This window comes from Ranitomeya imitator, chromosome 8 (assembly GCF_032444005.1).
Source record: "Ranitomeya imitator isolate aRanImi1 chromosome 8, aRanImi1.pri, whole genome shotgun sequence".
Classification (NCBI taxonomy): Eukaryota; Metazoa; Chordata; class Amphibia; order Anura; family Dendrobatidae; genus Ranitomeya; species Ranitomeya imitator.
The window spans coordinates 200,139,885-200,159,927 of NC_091289.1; the positions used below are offsets into that span (position 1 = coordinate 200,139,885).

Here is a 20,043-nt window from a genome sequence, read left to right on the forward strand (position 1 = left end):
GAATTTTGCATTCTTTACTGCATTTTTGTTGTTTTTTTTGGTGTAGATTTAACAGTTTTTTATGCGCAGAAACGCCTAAGCCCCGTCACCATTATTGAATGCTGTTAATTACCATCTTTAGCATTGGCGCCTTCTTCTCTATTTCCTTTTTTTACATTGCTGTCTTCTTTTTTAAGTATTTTTTTAAATTATTTTTGTTTGACAAATTCACTTATCCAGAGGTTTTAAACAGATTCAGTAAATGTAACTTTTTACCAAATGTCGCATTTTGTTGGCGCGTCTCCCTCCAGTTTCTGACTGGGTTTTTAATTTGGAGCATTTTTAGACAAACATGCGACTTTTTAAATGAATGGTTAAAATGATGGTTAAAGACAAAAAAATAAAGAACGGTTTTTCATTTGCGCCAAAGTCATGAACTATGTGCACTGCTTTGAAGAATTTGATGAAAAATGTATCAGCGAATACAACAAGACAAAAAAAGAAGAAAAATTACTTCAATAAATCACAAACAGTGGATCTGGGCTTTAGACTCAATACAACTGCAGATTTCCATGTGTTTCTTCAGGCTTCCCATAAAAGCCAACTGGGAAAAAAACGCACCAAAAAACGTACAGATCAACAGCAACTGGGAACTAGTTTTCATGAAATCACTTCCACTTTATTAAACTGTTAAATGCAGGAGATTTTCTGCAAAAAAAAGCTGAAGAAATACAGAATTTACACTAGGAAAGACCTTGGCCTGAATGGCTGAGAAATGCCCGTATGCCACATCAGACACCAGGGTTAGAAAAGGCCCATGATAGCTGGGGGCCCTGGTACAGGTTTTATACTGGGGCCCCGGGACTTTGTGACACCTCGGACATTATTGTATGTTCTATTCATGCTAAATAGTGAAATATTCCTTTGTTTTAAAGGGGACAAATCTTTCAATATGTCTAGTTTAGGAACGTCAGCACCATAGATTTGAATCACCCGCTCTACATTATCCAGGGTCTTTCTCTCCGGTGGGTCCCCTTTAATCGGAGGGTTCTCTCTAGTATAACTATCATCCATTTCTCCAGCTCGCCTTCCACTATTTCTTGGGTATTGATGATAAACCCCTTTTAGTACTGTTATATCCCAGATTTGTACCCCCTGCCCCCCATGTTGGTACAAGCTGCGACCGCTGGGTCCTGTTGGTTATATTTGCAGATGGCGCAGTATTATCATGCATGGTGCCATCTAGTCTGAAGCTCATGACTTCTATTAGAATCATATTATAATGTTTCACAATTAAACAATGAATATTAATGACACGTCCAAGAATCACCTTGTGGGTTACATTAGAGGAAGAGAAATCCCCGGCCATTTGCTCCATATTACTGTAAAATAAGTAAAAGTGAGGCGATGTAATTCTCACCGCCACTTATTTTCTTGACAATTTTTTTGCCTTTTCCATTAGGGTAGATATAGACCGTGCCTTAATTACATTAACTGCTGTGACATCCCCGTCCTCACCAGTTCTTATGTCTCTGCGCTGTCCTATTCCCAGCTTTACACTGCAGCTCTGCTCACCCAGAGTCATTCATCACCCATCTACATACGTAATTGAAAAGTAAATCTAGAATAGAGTGACAAAAAAAACAGCAAACACTGCCATCCGCAACTTTAAATGCCTATATTAGCTGATCACCAGGGTAACTTCATTATAAAAATGGGTATTAAGATAAGAGATAATTTACCTTTGTTTGTGTTATTGCAGCTAAGCAGAAGGCGAAGGTTGCATTTACCCAAGAAGATAATGCGGTCTAAGCTTAAAGAGGGTGAAAATGAGAGAGATAACATTAAATGCTCATATAGTACATGAAAGTTCTTTTTATCCTTTGAATATGCTTTTTAAAGAGCAGGATCAATGAGAAATGCCAGTTTTCTAAGAACACATGGAAGTAAATCATCAAATGCTGATGTACGTTTTATGAGAACACAAGGATGTAAAGCACCAAAGGCAGTGCTAAGTTCTGTGAGAACAGAAGGATGTAAAGCACCAAACGCAGAGCAAAGTTCTGTGAGAACACAAGGATGTAAAGCATCAAACGCAGAGCTAAGTTCTGTGAGTACCCAAGGATGTAAACCACCAAATGCAGAGCTAAGTTTTGTGAGAACACAAGGATATAAACCACCAAATGCAGAGCTAAGATCTGAGAGTTCACAAGGATGTAAACCACCAAACCACCAAACACACAGCTAAGGTCTGTGAGAACATAAGGATGTAAACAACCAAATGCAGAGCTAAGTTTTGTGAGAGAACAATGATGTAAACCACCAAACACAGAGCTAATTTCTGTGAGAACACAAGGATGTAAGCCACCAAACCACCAAACACACAGCTAAAGACTGTGAGAACACAAGGATATAAACCACCAAACGCAGAGATAAGTTCTGTGAGTACACAAGGATGTAAACCACCAAACATACAGCTAAAGACTGTGAGAACACAAGGATATAAACCACCAAACGCATAGATAAGTTCTGTGAGTACACAAGGATGTAAATCACCAAACGCAGAGCTAAGTTCTGTGAGAACACAAGGATGTAAACCACCAAACACAGAGCTAAGTTCTGTGAGAACACAAGGATGTAAACCACCAAACACAGCTAATTTCTGTTAAAACACAAGGATGTAAACCACCAAATGCAGAGCTAAGTTCTGTGAGAACACAAGTATGTAAACCACCACAGAGCTAAGTTCTGTGAGAACAAATGGATGTAAACCACCAAACACAAAGCTAAGTTCTGAGAGTACACAAGGATGTAGACCACCAAACGCAGAGCTAACTTCTGTGAGAACACAAGGATGTAAACCACCAAGCACAGAGATAAGCTCAGCGAAAACACAAGAATCTAAACCACCAATCACAGAGCTAAGTTCTGTGAGAACACAAAAATGTAAACCACCAGACGCAGAGCTAAGTTCTGTGAGAACACAATGGTGTAGACCACCAAATGCAGAGCTAAGTTCTTTGCGTACACAAGGATGTAAACCACCAAACACAGAGTTAAGTTCTGTGAGAAAAAAAGAATGTAAACCACCAAACACAGAGCTAAGTTCTGTGAGAATACAAGGAAGTAAACCACCAAATACAGAGCTAAGTCCTGTGAGTACACAAGGATTTAAACCACCAAACGCAGAGCTAAGTTCTGTGAGTACACGATATAAGCCACCAAACACAGAGCTAGGTTTTGTGAGAACACAAGGATGTAAACCACCAAATGCAGAGCTAAGTTCTGTGAGAACACGAGGATGTAAACCACCAAATGCAGAGCTAAGTTCTGTGAGAACACAAGGATGTAAACCACCAAATGCAGAGCTAAGATCTGTGCGTACACAAGGATGTAAACGAAATGCAGAGCCAAGTTTTGTGAGAACACTAGGATGTAAGCCACCAAACCACCAAACACACAGCTAAGGTCTGTGAGAACATAAGGATGTAAACCACCAAAAACAGAGCTAATTTCTGTGAGAACACAAGGATGTATCCACCAAACGCAGAGCTAAGTTCTGTGAGAACACAAGGATGTAAACCACCAAACACAGAGCTAAGTTCTGTGAGAACACAAGGATGTAAACCACCAAACACAGAGCTAAGTTCTGTGAGAACACAAGGATGTAAACCACCAAATACAGAGCTAAGTTCTGAGAGTTCACAAGGATGTAAACCACCAAACACACAGCTAAGGTTTGTGAGAACATAAGGATGTAAACCACCAAAAACAGAGCTAAGTTCTGAGAGTTCACAAGTATGTAAACCACCAAACCACCAAACACACAGCTAAGGTCTGTGAGAACAAAAGGATGTAAACAACCAAATACAGAGCTAAGTTCTGAGAGTTCACAAGGATGTAAACCATCAGATGCAGAGCTAAGTTCTGTGAGAACACAAGGATGTAAACCACCAAATACAGAGCTAAGTTCTGAGAGTTCACAAGGATGTAAACCACCAAACCACCAAACACACAGCTAAGGTCTGTGAGAACATAAGGATGTAAACCACCAAAAACAGAGCTAAGTTCTGAGAGTTCACAAGTATGTAAACCACCAAACCACCAAACACACAACTAAGGTCTGTGAGAACAAAAGGATGTAAACAACCAAATACAGAGCTAAGTTCTGAGAGTTCACAAGGATGTAAACCATCAGATGCAGAGCTAAGTTCTGTGAGAACACAAGGATGTAAACCACCAAACGCAGAGCTAATTTATGTGAGAACACTAGGATGTAAACCACCAAACCACCAAACACACAGCTAATTTCTGTGAGAACACAAGGATGTATCCACCAAACGCAGAGCTAAGTTCTGTGAGAACACAAGGATATAAACCACCAATTGCCGAGCTAAGTTCTGTGAGTACACAAGGATGTAAACCACCAAACACAGAGCTAAGTTCTGTGAGAACACAAGGATGTAAACCACCAAACCACCAAACACACAGCTAAGGTCTGTGAGAACAAAAGGATGTAAACAACCAAATACAGAGCTAAGTTCTGAGAGTTCACAAGGATGTAAACCACCAAAAACAGAGCTAAGTTCTGAGAGTTCACAAGTATGTAAACCACCAAACCACCAAACACACAGCTAAGGTCTGTGAGAACAAAAGGATGTAAACAACCAAATACAGAGCTAAGTTCTGAGAGTTCACAAGTATGTAAACCACCAAACCACCAAACACACAGCTAAGGTCTGTGAGAACAAAAGGATGTAAACAACCAAATACAGAGCTAAGTTCTGAGAGTTCACAAGGATGTAAACCACCAAAAACAGAGCTAAGTTCTGAGAGTTCACAAGTATGTAAACCACCAAACCACCAAACACACAGCTAAGGTCTGTGAGAACAAAAGGATGTAAACAACCAAATACAGAGCTAAGTTCTGAGAGTTCACAAGGATGTAAACCATCAGACGCAGAGCTAAGTTCTGTGAGTACACAAGGATGTAAACCACAAAAACAGAGCTAAGTTCTGAGAGTTCACAAGTATGTAAACCACCAAACCACCAAACACACAGCTAAGGTCTGTGAGAACAAAAGGATGTAAACAACCAAATACAGAGCTAAGTTCTGAGAGTTCACAAGGATGTAAACCATCAGACGCAGAGCTAAGTTCTGTGAGTACACAAGGATGTAAACCACCAAAAACAGAGCTAAGTTCTGAGAGTTCACAAGTATGTAAACCACCAAACCACCAAACACACAGCTAAGGTCTGTGAGAACAAAAGGATGTAAACAACCAAATACAGAGCTAAGTTCTGAGAGTTCACAAGGATGTAAACCATCAGACACAGAGCTAAGTTCTGTGAGTACACAAGGATGTAGACCAGGTGCTGAGATACGTTTTCTGAGAACAGTAGGACTAGGATTGAACTACCAGATCCTAGTGCTGAGCTCTTTGAGAGTTTTCCTATTCATTCCCTTTTTATCTAGATTCCTGAATATGATCTTATCTCCTAATATTCAATGTGGACAGAACTGTGTATGGCTGGATCGCCCCTCTCAGACCCCATAGTAGTCGCATGATCTGTGTCTTTTGTCTTTCTTTTCTTACAGACTATTGATACTGAACTCTAGGAATATCTTGGGGTCATACTACATCGTCATCCGCCAGCTTCAGGCTTCTCGATCCTATCAGGGACATGTCAGGAGCTGCCACTGCCAGCCAGGCTGATCATTATGTTTTCAGTTCATTGCGCAGATGGATGCACAGTGACACAATTCCCACAGTCTGAAGCAAGAGGCCAAAATGTGTCAAGAGTTACCTGCTCCAGTGCCAGGAATGTAGCAGGAAAAGATACAATGTGGAGGATAATAATAGTGTAAAGAAACAGCGCACATTCCTGTGCCCTTGAGAAGCATAGACTGGCACACAGGCTGCAGTGTAAACTGGCACACAGACTGCAACATAGACTGGCACACAGGCTGCAGTGTAAACTGGCACACAGACTGCAACATAGACTGGCACACAGGCTGCAGTGTAAACTGGCACACAGACTGCAACATAGACTGGCACACAGGCTGCAGTGTAGACTGGCACACAGACTGCAACATAGACTGGCACACAGGCTGCAATATAGACTGGCACACAGGCTGCCATATAGACTGACACACAGGCTGCAGTATAGACTGGCACACAGGCTGCAACATAGACTGGCACACAGGCTGCAGTGTAGACTGGCACACAGACTGCAACATAGACTGGCACACAGGCTGCAGTGTAGACTGGCACACAGACTGCAACATAGACTGACACACAGGCTGCCATATAGACTGACACACAGGCTGCCATATAGACTGGCACACAGGCTGAAATATAGACTGGCACACAGGCTGCAATATAAACTGACACACAGGCTGCAACATAGACTGGCACACAGGCTGCAACATAGACTGGCACACAGGCTGAAACATAGACTGACACACAGGCTGCCATATAGACTGGCACACAGGCTGCAATATAGACTGACACACAGGCTGCAATATAGACTGACACACAGGCTGCAACATAGACTGACACACAGGCTGAAACATAGACTGACACACAGGCTGCCATATAGACTGGCACACAGGCTGCCATATAGACTGGCACACAGGCTGCAATATAGACTGGCACACAGGCTGCAGTGTAGACTGACACACAGGCTGCAATATAGACTGACACACAGGCTGAAACATAGACTGACACACAGGCTGCCATATAGACTGGCACACAGGCTGCCATATAGACTGGCACACAGGCTGCAATATAGACTGGCACACAGGCTGCAGTGTAGACTGTGCGGGTGCGGGGTCTGGAAGAAAGAATAGCAACTTTGAAACTCATCAAAGAGAATGAAGACTTTCTAGACAGAACAGAAGCATCTCTACTGGTCACAGAAGGTGAAAAAAGTGTCAGAGAACCTCCAAAAGCAGATGAGTGGAAGCATGTGACCAAAAGAAGCAAGAAGACCATGGAGAAATCACCAACCACACAACTGAAGAACCGATATCAAATCTTTGTAGAGGATGAAGATGGCACACCTAAGGATGAAGCAATACCAGCAAGCAAAAAAGAAAAGGGCACACAGCAACAAGTGACAGCAAAAAGTACAGCCAAGAAGCAACGAAGAGTGGTGGTGGTGGGAGACTCACTACTGAGAGGCACAGAAGCAGCCATCTGCAGACCAGACATAACTGCAAGAGAAGTATGCTGCCTTCCAGGTGCGATGATCAAGGATGTGACCGATAGGATACCAAAGCTCTTCAGCTCCAAGGACGTCCACCCATTTCTTCTGATACATGTTGGCACCAATGACACGGCAAGGAAGGACCTACCGACAATCTGCAAGGACTTTGAAGAGTTGGGGAAGAAAGTAAAGGAACTGGATGCACAGGTAGTTTTTTCTTCTATCCTTCCAGTAGACGGGCATGGCACCAGGAGATGGAACAGGATCCTTGATGCAAACAACTGGCTAAGACGATGGTGCAGACAACAAGGATTTGGATTCCTGGACCACGGTGTGAATTACTGGTATGATGGACTCCTCGCCAGAGACGGACTACACCTCAACAAACCTGGGAAACACACATTCGCCAGAAGACTCGCTACACTCATCAGGAGGGCGTTAAACTAGAAGAAGAGGGGACGGGAAGAAAAACATTAGACTCGAACAAAGACGACCCAGGAAAACATACTCAGAAGGGAGGTAAGAACATTTCTAAAACAATCCACAGTGAGGAGATTGGAACAAAACAAAATCCTCTAAACTGCATGCTCGCAAACGCCAGAAGCCTGACAAACAAGATGGAAGAACTAGAAGCAGAAATATCTACAGGTAACTTTGACATAGTGGGAATAACCGAGACATGGTTAGATGAAAGCTATGACTGGGCAGTTAACTTACAGGGTTACAGTCTGTTTAGAAAGGATCGTAAAAATCGGAGAGGAGGAGGGGTTTGTCTCTATGTAAAGTCTTGTCTAAAGTCCACTTTAAGGGAGGATATTAACGAAGGGAATGAGGATGTCGAGTCCATATGGGTTGAAATTCATGGAGGGAAAAATGGTAACAAAATTCTCATTGGGGTCTGTTACAAACCCCCAAATATAACAGAAAGCATGGAAAGTCTACTTCTAAAGCAGATAGATGAAGCTGCAACCCATAATGAGGTCCTGGTTATGGGGGACTTTAACTACCCGGATATTAACTGGGAAACAGAAACCTGTGAAACCCATAAAGGCAACAGGTTTCTGCTAATAACCAAGAAAAATTATCTTTCACAATTGGTGCAGAATCCAACCAGAGGAGCAGCACTTTTAGACCTAATACTATCTAATAGACCTGACAGAATAACAAATCTGCAGGTGGTTGGGCATTTAGGAAATAGCGACCACAATATTGTGCAGTTTCACCTGTCTTTCACTAGGGGGACTTGTCAGGGAGTCACAAAAACATTGAACTTTAGGAAGGCAAAGTTTGAACAGCTTAGAGATGCCCTTAATCTGGTAGACTGGGACAATATCCTCAGAAATGAGAATACAGATAATAAATGGGAAATGTTTAAGAACATCCTAAATAGGCAGTGTAAGCGGTTTATACCTTGTGGGAATAAAAGGACTAGAAATAGGAAAAACCCAATGTGGCTAAACAAAGAAGTAAGACAGGCAATTAACAGTAAAAAGAAAGCATTTGCACTACTAAAGCAGGATGGCACCATTGAAGCTCTAAAAAACTATAGGGAGAAAAATACTTTATCTAAAAAACTAATTAAAGCTGCCAAAAAGGAAACAGAGAAGCACATTGCTAAGGAGAGTAAAACTAATCCCAAACTGTTCTTCAACTATATCAATAGTAAAAGAATAAAAACTGAAAATGTAGGCCCCTTAAAAAATAGTGAGGAAAGAATGGTTGTAGATGACGAGGAAAAAGCTAACATATTAAACACCTTCTTCTCCACGGTATTCACGGTGGAAAATGAAATGCTAGGTGAAATCCCAAGAAACAATGAAAACCCTATATTAAGGGTCACCAATCTAACCCAAGAAGAGGTGCGAAACCGGCTAAATAAGATTAAAATAGATAAATCTCCGGGTCCGGATGGCATACACCCACGAGTACTAAGAGAACTAAGTAATGTAATAGATAAACCATTATTTCTTATTTTTAGGGACTCTATAGCGACAGGGTCTGTTCCGCAGGACTGGCGCATAGCAAATGTGGTGCCAATATTCAAAAAGGGCTCTAAAAGTGAACCTGGAAATTATAGGCCAGTAAGTCTAACCTCTATTGTTGGTAAAATATTTGAAGGGTTTCTGAGGGATGTTATTCTGGATTATCTCAATGAGAATAACTGTTTAACTCCATATCAGCATGGGTTTATGAGAAATCGCTCCTGTCAAACCAATCTAATCAGTTTTTATGAAGAGGTAAGCTATAGGCTGGACCACGGTGAGTCATTGGACGTGGTATATCTCGATTTTTCCAAAGCGTTTGATACCGTGCCGCACAAGAGGTTGGTACACAAAATGAGAATGCTTGGCCTGGGGGAAAATGTGTGTAAATGGGTTAGTAACTGGCTTAGTGATAGAAAGCAGAGGGTGGTTATAAATGGTATAGTCTCTAACTGGGTCGCTGTGACCAGTGGGGTACCGCAGGGGTCAGTATTGGGACCTGTTCTCTTCAACATATTCATTAATGATCTGGTAGAAGGTTTACACAGTAAAATATCGATATTTGCAGATGATACAAAACTATGTAAAGCAGTTAATACAAGAGAAGATAGTATTCTGCTACAGATGGATCTGGATAAGTTGGAAACTTGGGCTGAAAGGTGGCAGATGAGGTTTAACAATGATAAATGTAAGGTTATACACATGGGAAGAGGGAATCAATATCACCATTACACACTGAACGGGAAACCACTGGGTAAATCTGACAGGGAGAAGGACTTGGGGATCCTAGTTAATGATAAACTTACCTGGAGCAGCCAGTGCCAGGCAGCAGCTGCCAAGGCAAACAGGATCATGGGGTGCATTAAAAGAGGTCTGGATACACATGATGAGAGCATTATACTGCCTCTGTACAAATCCCTAGTTAGACCGCACATGGAGTACTGTGTCCAGTTTTGGGCACCGGTGCTCAGGAAGGATATAATGGAACTAGAGAGAGTACAAAGGAGGGCAACAAAATTAATAAAGGGGATGGGAGAACTACAATACCCAGATAGATTAGCGAAATTAGGATTATTTAGTCTAGAAAAAAGACGACTGAGGGGCGATCTAATAACCATGTATAAGTATATAAGGGGACAATACAAATATCTCGCTGAGGATCTGTTTATACCAAGGAAGGTGACGGGCACAAGGGGGCATTCTTTGCGTCTGGAGGAGAGAAGGTTTTTCCACCAACATAGAAGAGGATTCTTTACTGTTAGGGCAGTGAGAATCTGGAATTGCTTGCCTGAGGAGGTGGTGATGGCGAACTCAGTCGAGGGGTTCAAGAGAGGCCTGGATGTCTTCCTGGAGCAGAACAATATTGTATCATACAATTATTAGGTTCTGTAGAAGGACGTAGATCTGGGGATTTATTATGATGGAATATAGGCTGAACTGGATGGACAAATGTCTTTTTTCAGCCTTACTAACTAACTATGTTAGACTGACACACAGGCTGCAATATAGACTGACACACAGGCTGAAACATAGACTGGCACACAGACTGCCATATAGACTGGCACACAGGCTGCAGTGTAGACTGACACACAGGCTGCAATATAGACTGACACACAGGCTGAAACATAGACTGACACACAGGCTGCCATATAGACTGGCACACAGGCTGCCATATAGACTGGCACACAGGCTGCAATATAGACTGGCACACAGGCTGCAGTGTAGACTGGCACACAGACTGCCGTATAGACTGGCACACAGGCTGCCATATAGATTGGCTCACAGGCTGCCATATAGACTGGCACACAGGCTGTAGTGTAGACTGGCACACAGGCTGCCATATAGACTGGCACACAGGCTGCAGTATAGAATGGCACACAGGCTGTAGTGTAGACTGGCACACAGGCTGCCATATAGACTGGCACACAGGCTGCCATATAGATTGGCACACAGGCTGTAGTGTAGACTGGCACACAGGCTGCAACATAGACTGGCACACAGGCTGTAGTGTAGACTGGCACACAGGCTGCAGTATAGAATGGCACACAGACTGCCATATAGACTGGCACACAGGCTGCAACATGGACTGGCACACAGGCTGTAGTGTAGACTGGCACACAGGCTGCAGTATAGAATGGCACACAGGCTGCAGTATAGAATGGCACACAGGCTGCCATATAGACTGGCACACAGGCTGCAACATAGACTGGCACACAGGCTGTAGTGTAGACTGGCACACAGGCTGCCATATAGACTGACACACAGACTGCCATATAGACTGACACACAGACTGCCATATAGACTGATACACAGGCTGCAGTGTAGACTGGCACACAGTCTGCCATATAGACTGGCACACAGGCTGCAATATAGACTGGCACACAGGCTGCAGTATAGACTGGCACACAGGCTGCCATATAGACTGGTACACAGGCTGCCATATAGACTGGCACACAGGCTGCAGTGTAGACTGGCACACAGTCTGCCATATAGACTGGCACACAGGCTGCAATATAGACTGGCACACAGGCTGCAGTATAGACTGGCACACAGGCTGCCATATATAAACTGGTACACAGGCTGCCATATAGACTGGCACACAGGCTGCCATATAGACTGGCACACAGGCTGCCATATAGACTGGCACACAGGCTGCCAAATATACTGATGACACACAGACTGCCATATAGATTGGCACACAGGCTGCAACATAGACTGGCACACAGGCTGCCATATAGACTGGCACACAGGCTGCAACATAGACTGGCACACAGGCTGCCAAATAGACTGACACACAGGCTGCCATATAGATTGGCACACAGGCTGTAGTGTAGACTGGCACACAGGCTGCCATATAGACTGGCACACAGGCTGCCATATAGACTGACACACAGGCTGCAGTATAGACTGGCACACAGACTGCCATATAGACTGGCACACAGGCTGCAATATAGACTGGCACACAGGCTGCCATATAGACTGTGGGGTGTCCCGTGTCCCCTGCATCGGTCTGGACCTTTAAGAAGGTATTTAGCACAGTGATTTTTAGCGCTCACATGTATTTTATATCACCATTGTATACCATAGAGGTTATTATATAGCCCTTTGTGGCAGCACTGCCGACATCTTAGTTGTAATGGTTGATTGACATGTGACGCGATGTGTGCTTTGTTATGCCAGTTGTATGGTTCTGGGGTGTTGCCGGGGTCACTATACCTTGGGTGACTGCTCTTTTTGTTGCCTGAGGCAGATATCTTGGTGTCATCTGCTTTCCCTGCTTTTCGCCATTTGTCTGGCCTTATGTATGTATTTTTAAATTTTTTGTAATAAAGATATACTGTTTTATTGGATTCAGTGACTGCATGTTCTTTGCTTGCTCTCTTTATGGTTTTTGGCAGTTATCCATATTGTCCATGCTTGGATGGTGTATGCTGACTATATATATACCATCACTTTATTTTCCAGCACATCTCTGCACCACCAATTATGCTTATTGGAATTGTCTTGTATGCCATATAGACTGGCACACAGGCTGCAATATAGACTGGCACACAGACTGCAATATAGACTGGCACACAGGCTGCAATATAGACTGGCACACAGGCTGCAATATAGACTGGCACACAGGCTGCAATATAGACTGGCACACAGGCTGCAATATAGACTGGCACACAGGCTGCAATATAGACTGGCACACAGGCTGCAATATAGACTGGCACACAGGCTGCAATATAGACTGGCACACAGGCTGCAATATAGACTGGCACACAGGCTGCAATATAGACTGGCACACAGGCTGCAATATAGACTGGCACACAGGCTGCAATATAGACTGGCACACAGGCTGCAATATAGACTGGCACACAGGCTGCAGTGTAGACTGGCACACAGGCTGCAATATAGACTGGCACACAGGCTGCAATATAGACTGGCACACAGGCTGCCATATAGACTGGCACACAGGCTGACATATAGACTGGCACACAGGCTGCAATATAGACTGGCACACAGACTGCAACATAGACTGGCACACAGGCTGCAATATAGACTGGCACACAGGCTGCAATATAGACTGGCACACAGGCTGCAATATAGACTGGCACACAGGCTGCAATATAGACTGGCACACAGACTGCAACATAGACTGGCACACAGTCTGCCATATAGACTGGCACACAGGCTGCAATATAGACTGGCACACAGGCTGCCATATAGACTGGTACACAGGCTGCCATATAGACTGGCACACAGGCTGCAGTGTAGACTGGCACACAGTCTGCCATATAGACTGGCACACAGGCTGCAATATAGACTGGCACACAGGCTGCAGTATAGACTGGCACACAGGCTGCCATATATAAACTGGCACACAGGCTGCCATATAGACTGGCACACAGGCTGCAATGTAGACTGGCACACAGTCTGCCATATAGACTGGCACACAGGCTGCAATGTAGACTGGCACACAGTCTGCCATATAGACTGGCACACAGGCTGCAATATAGACTGGCACACAGTCTGCCATATAGACTGGCACACAGGCTGCAATGTAGACTGGCACACAGTCTGCCATATAGACTGGCACACAGGCTGCAATATAGACTGGCACACAGGCTGCCATATAGACTGGCACACAGGCTGCCATATAGACTGGCACACAGGCTGCCATATAGACTGGCACACAGGCTGCAATATAGACTGACACACAGACTGCCATATAGACTGGCACACAGGCTGCCAAATATACTGATGACACACAGATTGCCATATAGATTGGCACACAGGCTGCAACATAGACTGGCACACAGGCTGCAGTGTAGACTGGCACACAGACTGCCATATAGACTGGCACACAGGCTGCAGTATAGAATGGCACACAGACTGCCATATAGACTGGCACACAGGCTGCAACATAGACTGGCACACAGGCTGCCATATAGACTGACACACAGGCTGCCATATAGACTGGCACACAGGCTGCCATATAGACTGGCACACAGGCTGCAACATAGACTGACACAGGCTGCCATATAGACTGGCACACAGGCTGCAGTGTAGACTGGCACACAGGCTGCAACATAGACTGGCACACAGGCTGCCATATAGACTGGCACACAGGCTGCCATATAGACTGACACAGGCTGCCATATAGACTGACACACAGGCTGCCATATAGACTGGCACACAGGCTGCCATATAGACTGACACACAGGCTGCAGTATAGACTGGCACACAGGCTGCAGTATAGACTGGCACACAGGCTGCAATATAGACTGGCACACAGGCTGCCATATAGACTGTGGGGTGTCCCGTGTCCCCTGCATCGGTCTGGACCTTTAAGAAGGTATTTAGCACAGTGATTTTTAGCGCTCACATGTATTTTATATCACCATTGTATACCATAGAGGTTATTATATAGCCCTTTGTGGCAGCACTGCCGACATCTTAGTTGTAATGGTTGATTGACATGTGACGCGATGTGTGCTTTGTTATGCCAGTTGTATGGTTCTGGGGTGTTGCCGGGGTCACTATACCTTGGGTGACTGCTCTTTTTGTTGCCTGAGGCAGATATCTTGGTGTCATCTGCTGGCCCTGCTTTTCGCCATTTGTCTGGCCTTATGTATGTATTTTTAAATTTTTTGTAATAAAGATATACTGTTTTATTGGATTCAGTGACTGCATGTTCTTTGCTTGCTCTCTTTATGGTTTTTGGCAGTTATCCATATTGTCCATGCTTGGATGGTGTATGCTGACTATATATATACCATCACTTTATTTTCCAGCACATCTCTGCACCACCAATTATGCTTATTGGAATTGTCTTGTATGCCATATAGACTGGCACACAGGCTGCAATATAGACTGACACACAGGCTGCAATATAGACTGGCACACAGGCTGCAATATAGACTGGCACACAGGCTGCAATATAGACTGGCACACAGGCTGCAATATAGACTGGCACACAGGCTGCAATATAGACTGGCACACAGGCTGCAATATAGACTGGCACACAGACTGCAATATAGACTGGCACACAGGCTGCAATATAGACTGACACACAGGCTGCAATATAGACTGGCACACAGGCTGCAATATAGACTGGCACACAGGCTGCAATATAGACTGGCACACAGACTGCAACATAGACTGGCACACAGGCTGCCATATAGACTGGCACACAGGCTGCAATATAGACTGGCACACAGACTGCAATATAGACTGGCACACAGACTGCAATATAGACTGGCACACAGGCTGCAATATAGACTGACACACAGGCTGCCATATAGACTGGCACACAGGCTGCAATATAGACTGGCACACAGACTGCAATATAGACTGGCACACAGACTGCAATATAGACTGGCACACAGGCTGCAATATAGACTGGCACACAGGCTGCAATATAGACTGGCACACAGGCTGCCATATAGACTGGCACACAGACTGCAACATAGACTGGCACACAGGCTGCAATATAGACTGGCACACAGGCTGCCATATAGACTGGCACACAGACTGCAACATAGACTGACACACAGGCTGCCATATAGACTGGCACACAGGCTGCAATATAGACTGGCACACAGGCTGCAATATAGACTGGCACACAGGCTGCAATATAGACTGGCACACAGGCTGCAATATAGACTGGCACACAGGCTGCAATATAGACTGGCACACAGACTGCAACATAGACTGGCACACAGGCTGCCATATAGACTGGCACACAGACTGCAACATAGACTGGCACACAGGCTGCAATATAGACTGACACACAGGCTGCCATATAGACTGGCACACAGGCTGCAATATAGACTGGCACACAGGCTGCAATATAGACTGACACACAGGCTGCCATATAGACTGGCACACAGGCTGCAATATAGACTGGCACACAGGCTGCCATATAGACTGGCACACAGGCTGCAATATAGACTGGCACACAGGCTGCAATATAGACTGACACACAGGCTGCCATATAGACTGGCACACAGGCTGCAATATAGACTGGCACACAGACTGCAATATAGACTGGCACACAGACTGCAATATAGACTGGCACACAGGCTGCAATATAGACTGGCACACAGGCTGCAATATAGACTGGCACACAGACTGCAACATAGACTGGCACACAGGCTGCAATATAGACTGGCACACAGACTGCAATATAGACTGGCACACAGACTGCAATATAGACTGGCACACAGACTGCAATATAGACTGGCACACAGGCTGCAATATAGACTGGCACACAGGCTGCCATATAGACTGGCACACAGACTGCAACATAGACTGGCACACAGGCTGCAATATAGACTGGCACACAGGCTGCCATATAGACTGGCACACAGACTGCAACATAGACTGACACACAGGCTGCAATATAGACTGGCACACAGGCTGCAATATAGACTGGCACACAGGCTGCCATATAGACTGGCACACAGACTGCAACATAGACTGGCACACAGGCTGCAATATAGACTGGCACACAGACTGCAATATAGACTGGCACACAGACTGCAATATAGACTGGCACACAGACTGCAATATAGACTGGCACACAGGCTGCAATATAGACTGGCACACAGACTGCAATATAGACTGGCACACAGACTGCAATATAGACTGGCACACAGACTGCAATATAGACTGGCACACAGGCTGCAATATAGACTGGCACACAGGCTGCCATATAGACTGGCACACAGACTGCAACATAGACTGGCACACAGGCTGCAATATAGACTGGCACACAGGCTGCCATATAGACTGGCACACAGACTGCAACATAGACTGACACACAGGCTGCAATATAGACTGGCACACAGGCTGCAATATAGACTGGCACACAGGCTGCCATATAGACTGGCACACAGACTGCAACATAGACTGGCACACAGGCTGCAATATAGACTGGCACACAGGCTGCCATATAGACTGGCACACAGACTGCAACATAGACTGGCACACAGGCTGCAATATAGACTGGCACACAGGCTGCAATATAGACTGGCACACAGACTGCAACATAGACTGGCACACAGGCTGAAGTATAGACTGGCACACAGGCTGCAATATAGACTGGCACATACCTGTCCAATACAATCCCCACAGTGAAGCATGGTGGTGGCAGCATCATGCTATGGGGGTGTTTATCAGCTGCAGGGACAGGACGACTGGTTGTCATTGAAGGAAACATGAATGCGGCCAAGTACAGAGATATCCTGGATGAAAACCTCTTCCAGAGTGCTCTGGACCTCAGACTTGGCCGAAGGTTCACCTTCCAACAAGACAATGACCCTAAGAACACAGCTAAAATAACAAAGGAGCGGCTTCAGAACAACTCTGTGACCATTCCTGACCGGCCCAGCCAGAGCCCTGACCTAAACCCAATGGAGCATCTCTGGAGAGACCTGAAAATGGCGTCCACCAACGTTCACCATCCAACCTGACGGAACTGGAGAGGATCTGCAAGGAAGAATGGCCGAGGATCCCCAAATCCAGGGGGGAAAAACTTGTGTCATCATTCCCAAGAAGACTCCTGGCTGCACTAGCTCAAAAGGGGCTTCTACCCAATACTGAGCAAAGGGGCTGAAGACTTATGACCATGGGATAGTTCAGGTTTTCTTTTTTTTATTAAAATTTGCAAAAATTTCTACATTTCTGGGTTTTTTTCAGTCTAGATGGGGGCAGAGTGAACATTAATGAGAAAAATGGCTGCAATGAAACAAAGTGAAAAATGTAAAGGGGTCTGAATACTTTCCGTACCCACTGTATATGGTTATAGTTAGGGCCAGGCTAATAAAATTGTTACATAAGTATTAATAAGAAAGTAAAAATATAACAACATAAAACTATCTGTAAAATGTCTGATTTGAAAAAAAAAAGGCAAAGAAGTAGAAAGTCAAAGCACAAACTGTAATTACTGCAGTATTTTCCTCAAATCACAATCCGGGTGCTCGGGGATACGAGGGTCAGCACTGGACTGCTGGGGGGAACGTTAACGGTTCCTGGGTTCGGGGCACAGAGTTCTTGCCTTGCCCGGGCGCTGACAGCCCACGCGGAACCTCTGGTTGGTGTCATTATATTTCCCGCCGCACGTGGGTAACCTCACATTTGTCGATGTTCCTCCTGCGATGCCTCAGGAAGTGACCTGTATATAGTATATACCTGTATATAGCAGCAATCTACGGGGAGGACAATCCTGACATCCCAGCATTGCGGATCTAAGTCACAGTGATGGATCTGTCACTCGCCTCCTCATATGTTTCTCATCTATATGATGTATTAGTCGCCCTCATATAATTCATCCATAGAAGTGGATGATTCGGGGAATCTCTAGATTATTGATCGATTGATCACAGCTAGATTTCCGAATCATTGGGGTGATCTGCTCCGATCTCTGCTCTTGTATCATTATTTCATATCATTATCAATATCATTATTGTATCATTATTATTATTATTATTATTATTTCAGCTTTTCTCGCCGTTCCACCTTCTCCTCAAAAATACCCAATAATTGATTCTCCATCGTTGAGGTCCAACGACCATCATTCCCTAAAATGCGTGGGATGATGTTGCAGGGGCAAATATGGATGGGATTCCCGGCGTGGTGCCTGCGGGGCACGGCGATGCCCTACACTGCCAAATATTCCCGTCTTAGGAGCTGTGATCACTTCCAAACAAGTTTTTACAAAAGTTTCTCCCTACAGTGAAACAATGCAGACATGGAAGCCTAGAGACTGAGGGCTGACTACTATTAGTGAGTACTCCCCATGAAATGGAATATGGCGGCAGGTACTCACCACTGGGCTGGGGTCTGCTCAGATGCCCTGGTGGTCCCTATAGGTGTCCCGCGCAGGCAGCATGGGGACTGTGGGGTCAGCAGCCCTGCTCATGGTGCAGATAGGATCCCGCCTGTGTGAGAAGAAGCAGGTTACAGAACAGGGGAGACTGGCTGGTTACAACTTGCAGGCAGCTTCATGCTTTCTTCTTGTCCCACCCCACGCAAAGAAGAGCATTCCGCTCCCTCCCAGATTAACTCATCATATGCTCAGCCCTATAAATTACCAGGAGCATCCATACACTGCGCTGCGCATCCGCCAATCCCACATGCACCATGCAATCCGCTGCAGGCGACATTCAGGTCCATGGGTGGCCATACACAGGCTCGGACTGGCCCACAGGGTAACAGGGGAATCCCCCGGTGGGCCCCTAACCCCACTATATGGGCATTATTTGGCATAATTAAAATTGATTCACTCTGTAGATAAAAAAAGCAGCATCTCATCATTCATTAACCAAACTACCCAGTTTATTAATATATAGAGATATAGGTAAATTTGTGAACGAGGGTAGTATAATATTTGTATGCAGGTGAAAAGTGGCCCCCACAATCAGTTACTGGTGGGCCCTTAGCACCCCAGTCTGACAATGGCCATGCACATTCATTGGCTCGGGGCTGAACTCTTGTTTGTTCAATAAATCTTTACATGTATGATCAGTTCTTATGAGCATGCATGTGTTTTCAAGGGAAGAGGGGAAAACCAGCTGCCAAACACGTCCGACGGCGGCGTACCTCCCACGAAAAGTTATTGAGAAGTTGTTCCTTGAAATCTTGGAGGGGTGTTCAGTGCACGGTGTATGGGCAGCTTACTGGGTCATTCTCCAAAATATCCCCTCTATCCAAATGATGGGGAATAACTTGCTGATCACTGGGGGATCCTCGGGGATTTCAAGAAACGTCTCCGCAGCCACCACGAGAATGGAGTGGTGGTGCGCATGTGCGACCTTGGCTCCATTCATTGTCTATGGGACTGATGGAAATCGAGGAGCACTCGCAGCTCCCATATGT

General features: G+C 44.9%; 1 protein-coding gene across 1 annotated transcript in view; it reads right to left on the minus strand.

Annotated features, from left to right (window-relative positions):
* The window catches only part of LPAR3 (lysophosphatidic acid receptor 3), a 62,844-nt gene extending 43,640 nt beyond the window's left edge, over positions 1 to 19,204 (minus strand). The window contains exon 1 of the mRNA XM_069735825.1: positions 18,995 to 19,204. The gene's annotated coding sequence lies outside the window, so the exon portion shown is untranslated. The remainder of the gene's footprint in view (positions 1 to 18,994) is intronic.
* Between the last annotated feature and the right edge of the window lie 839 nt (positions 19,205 to 20,043).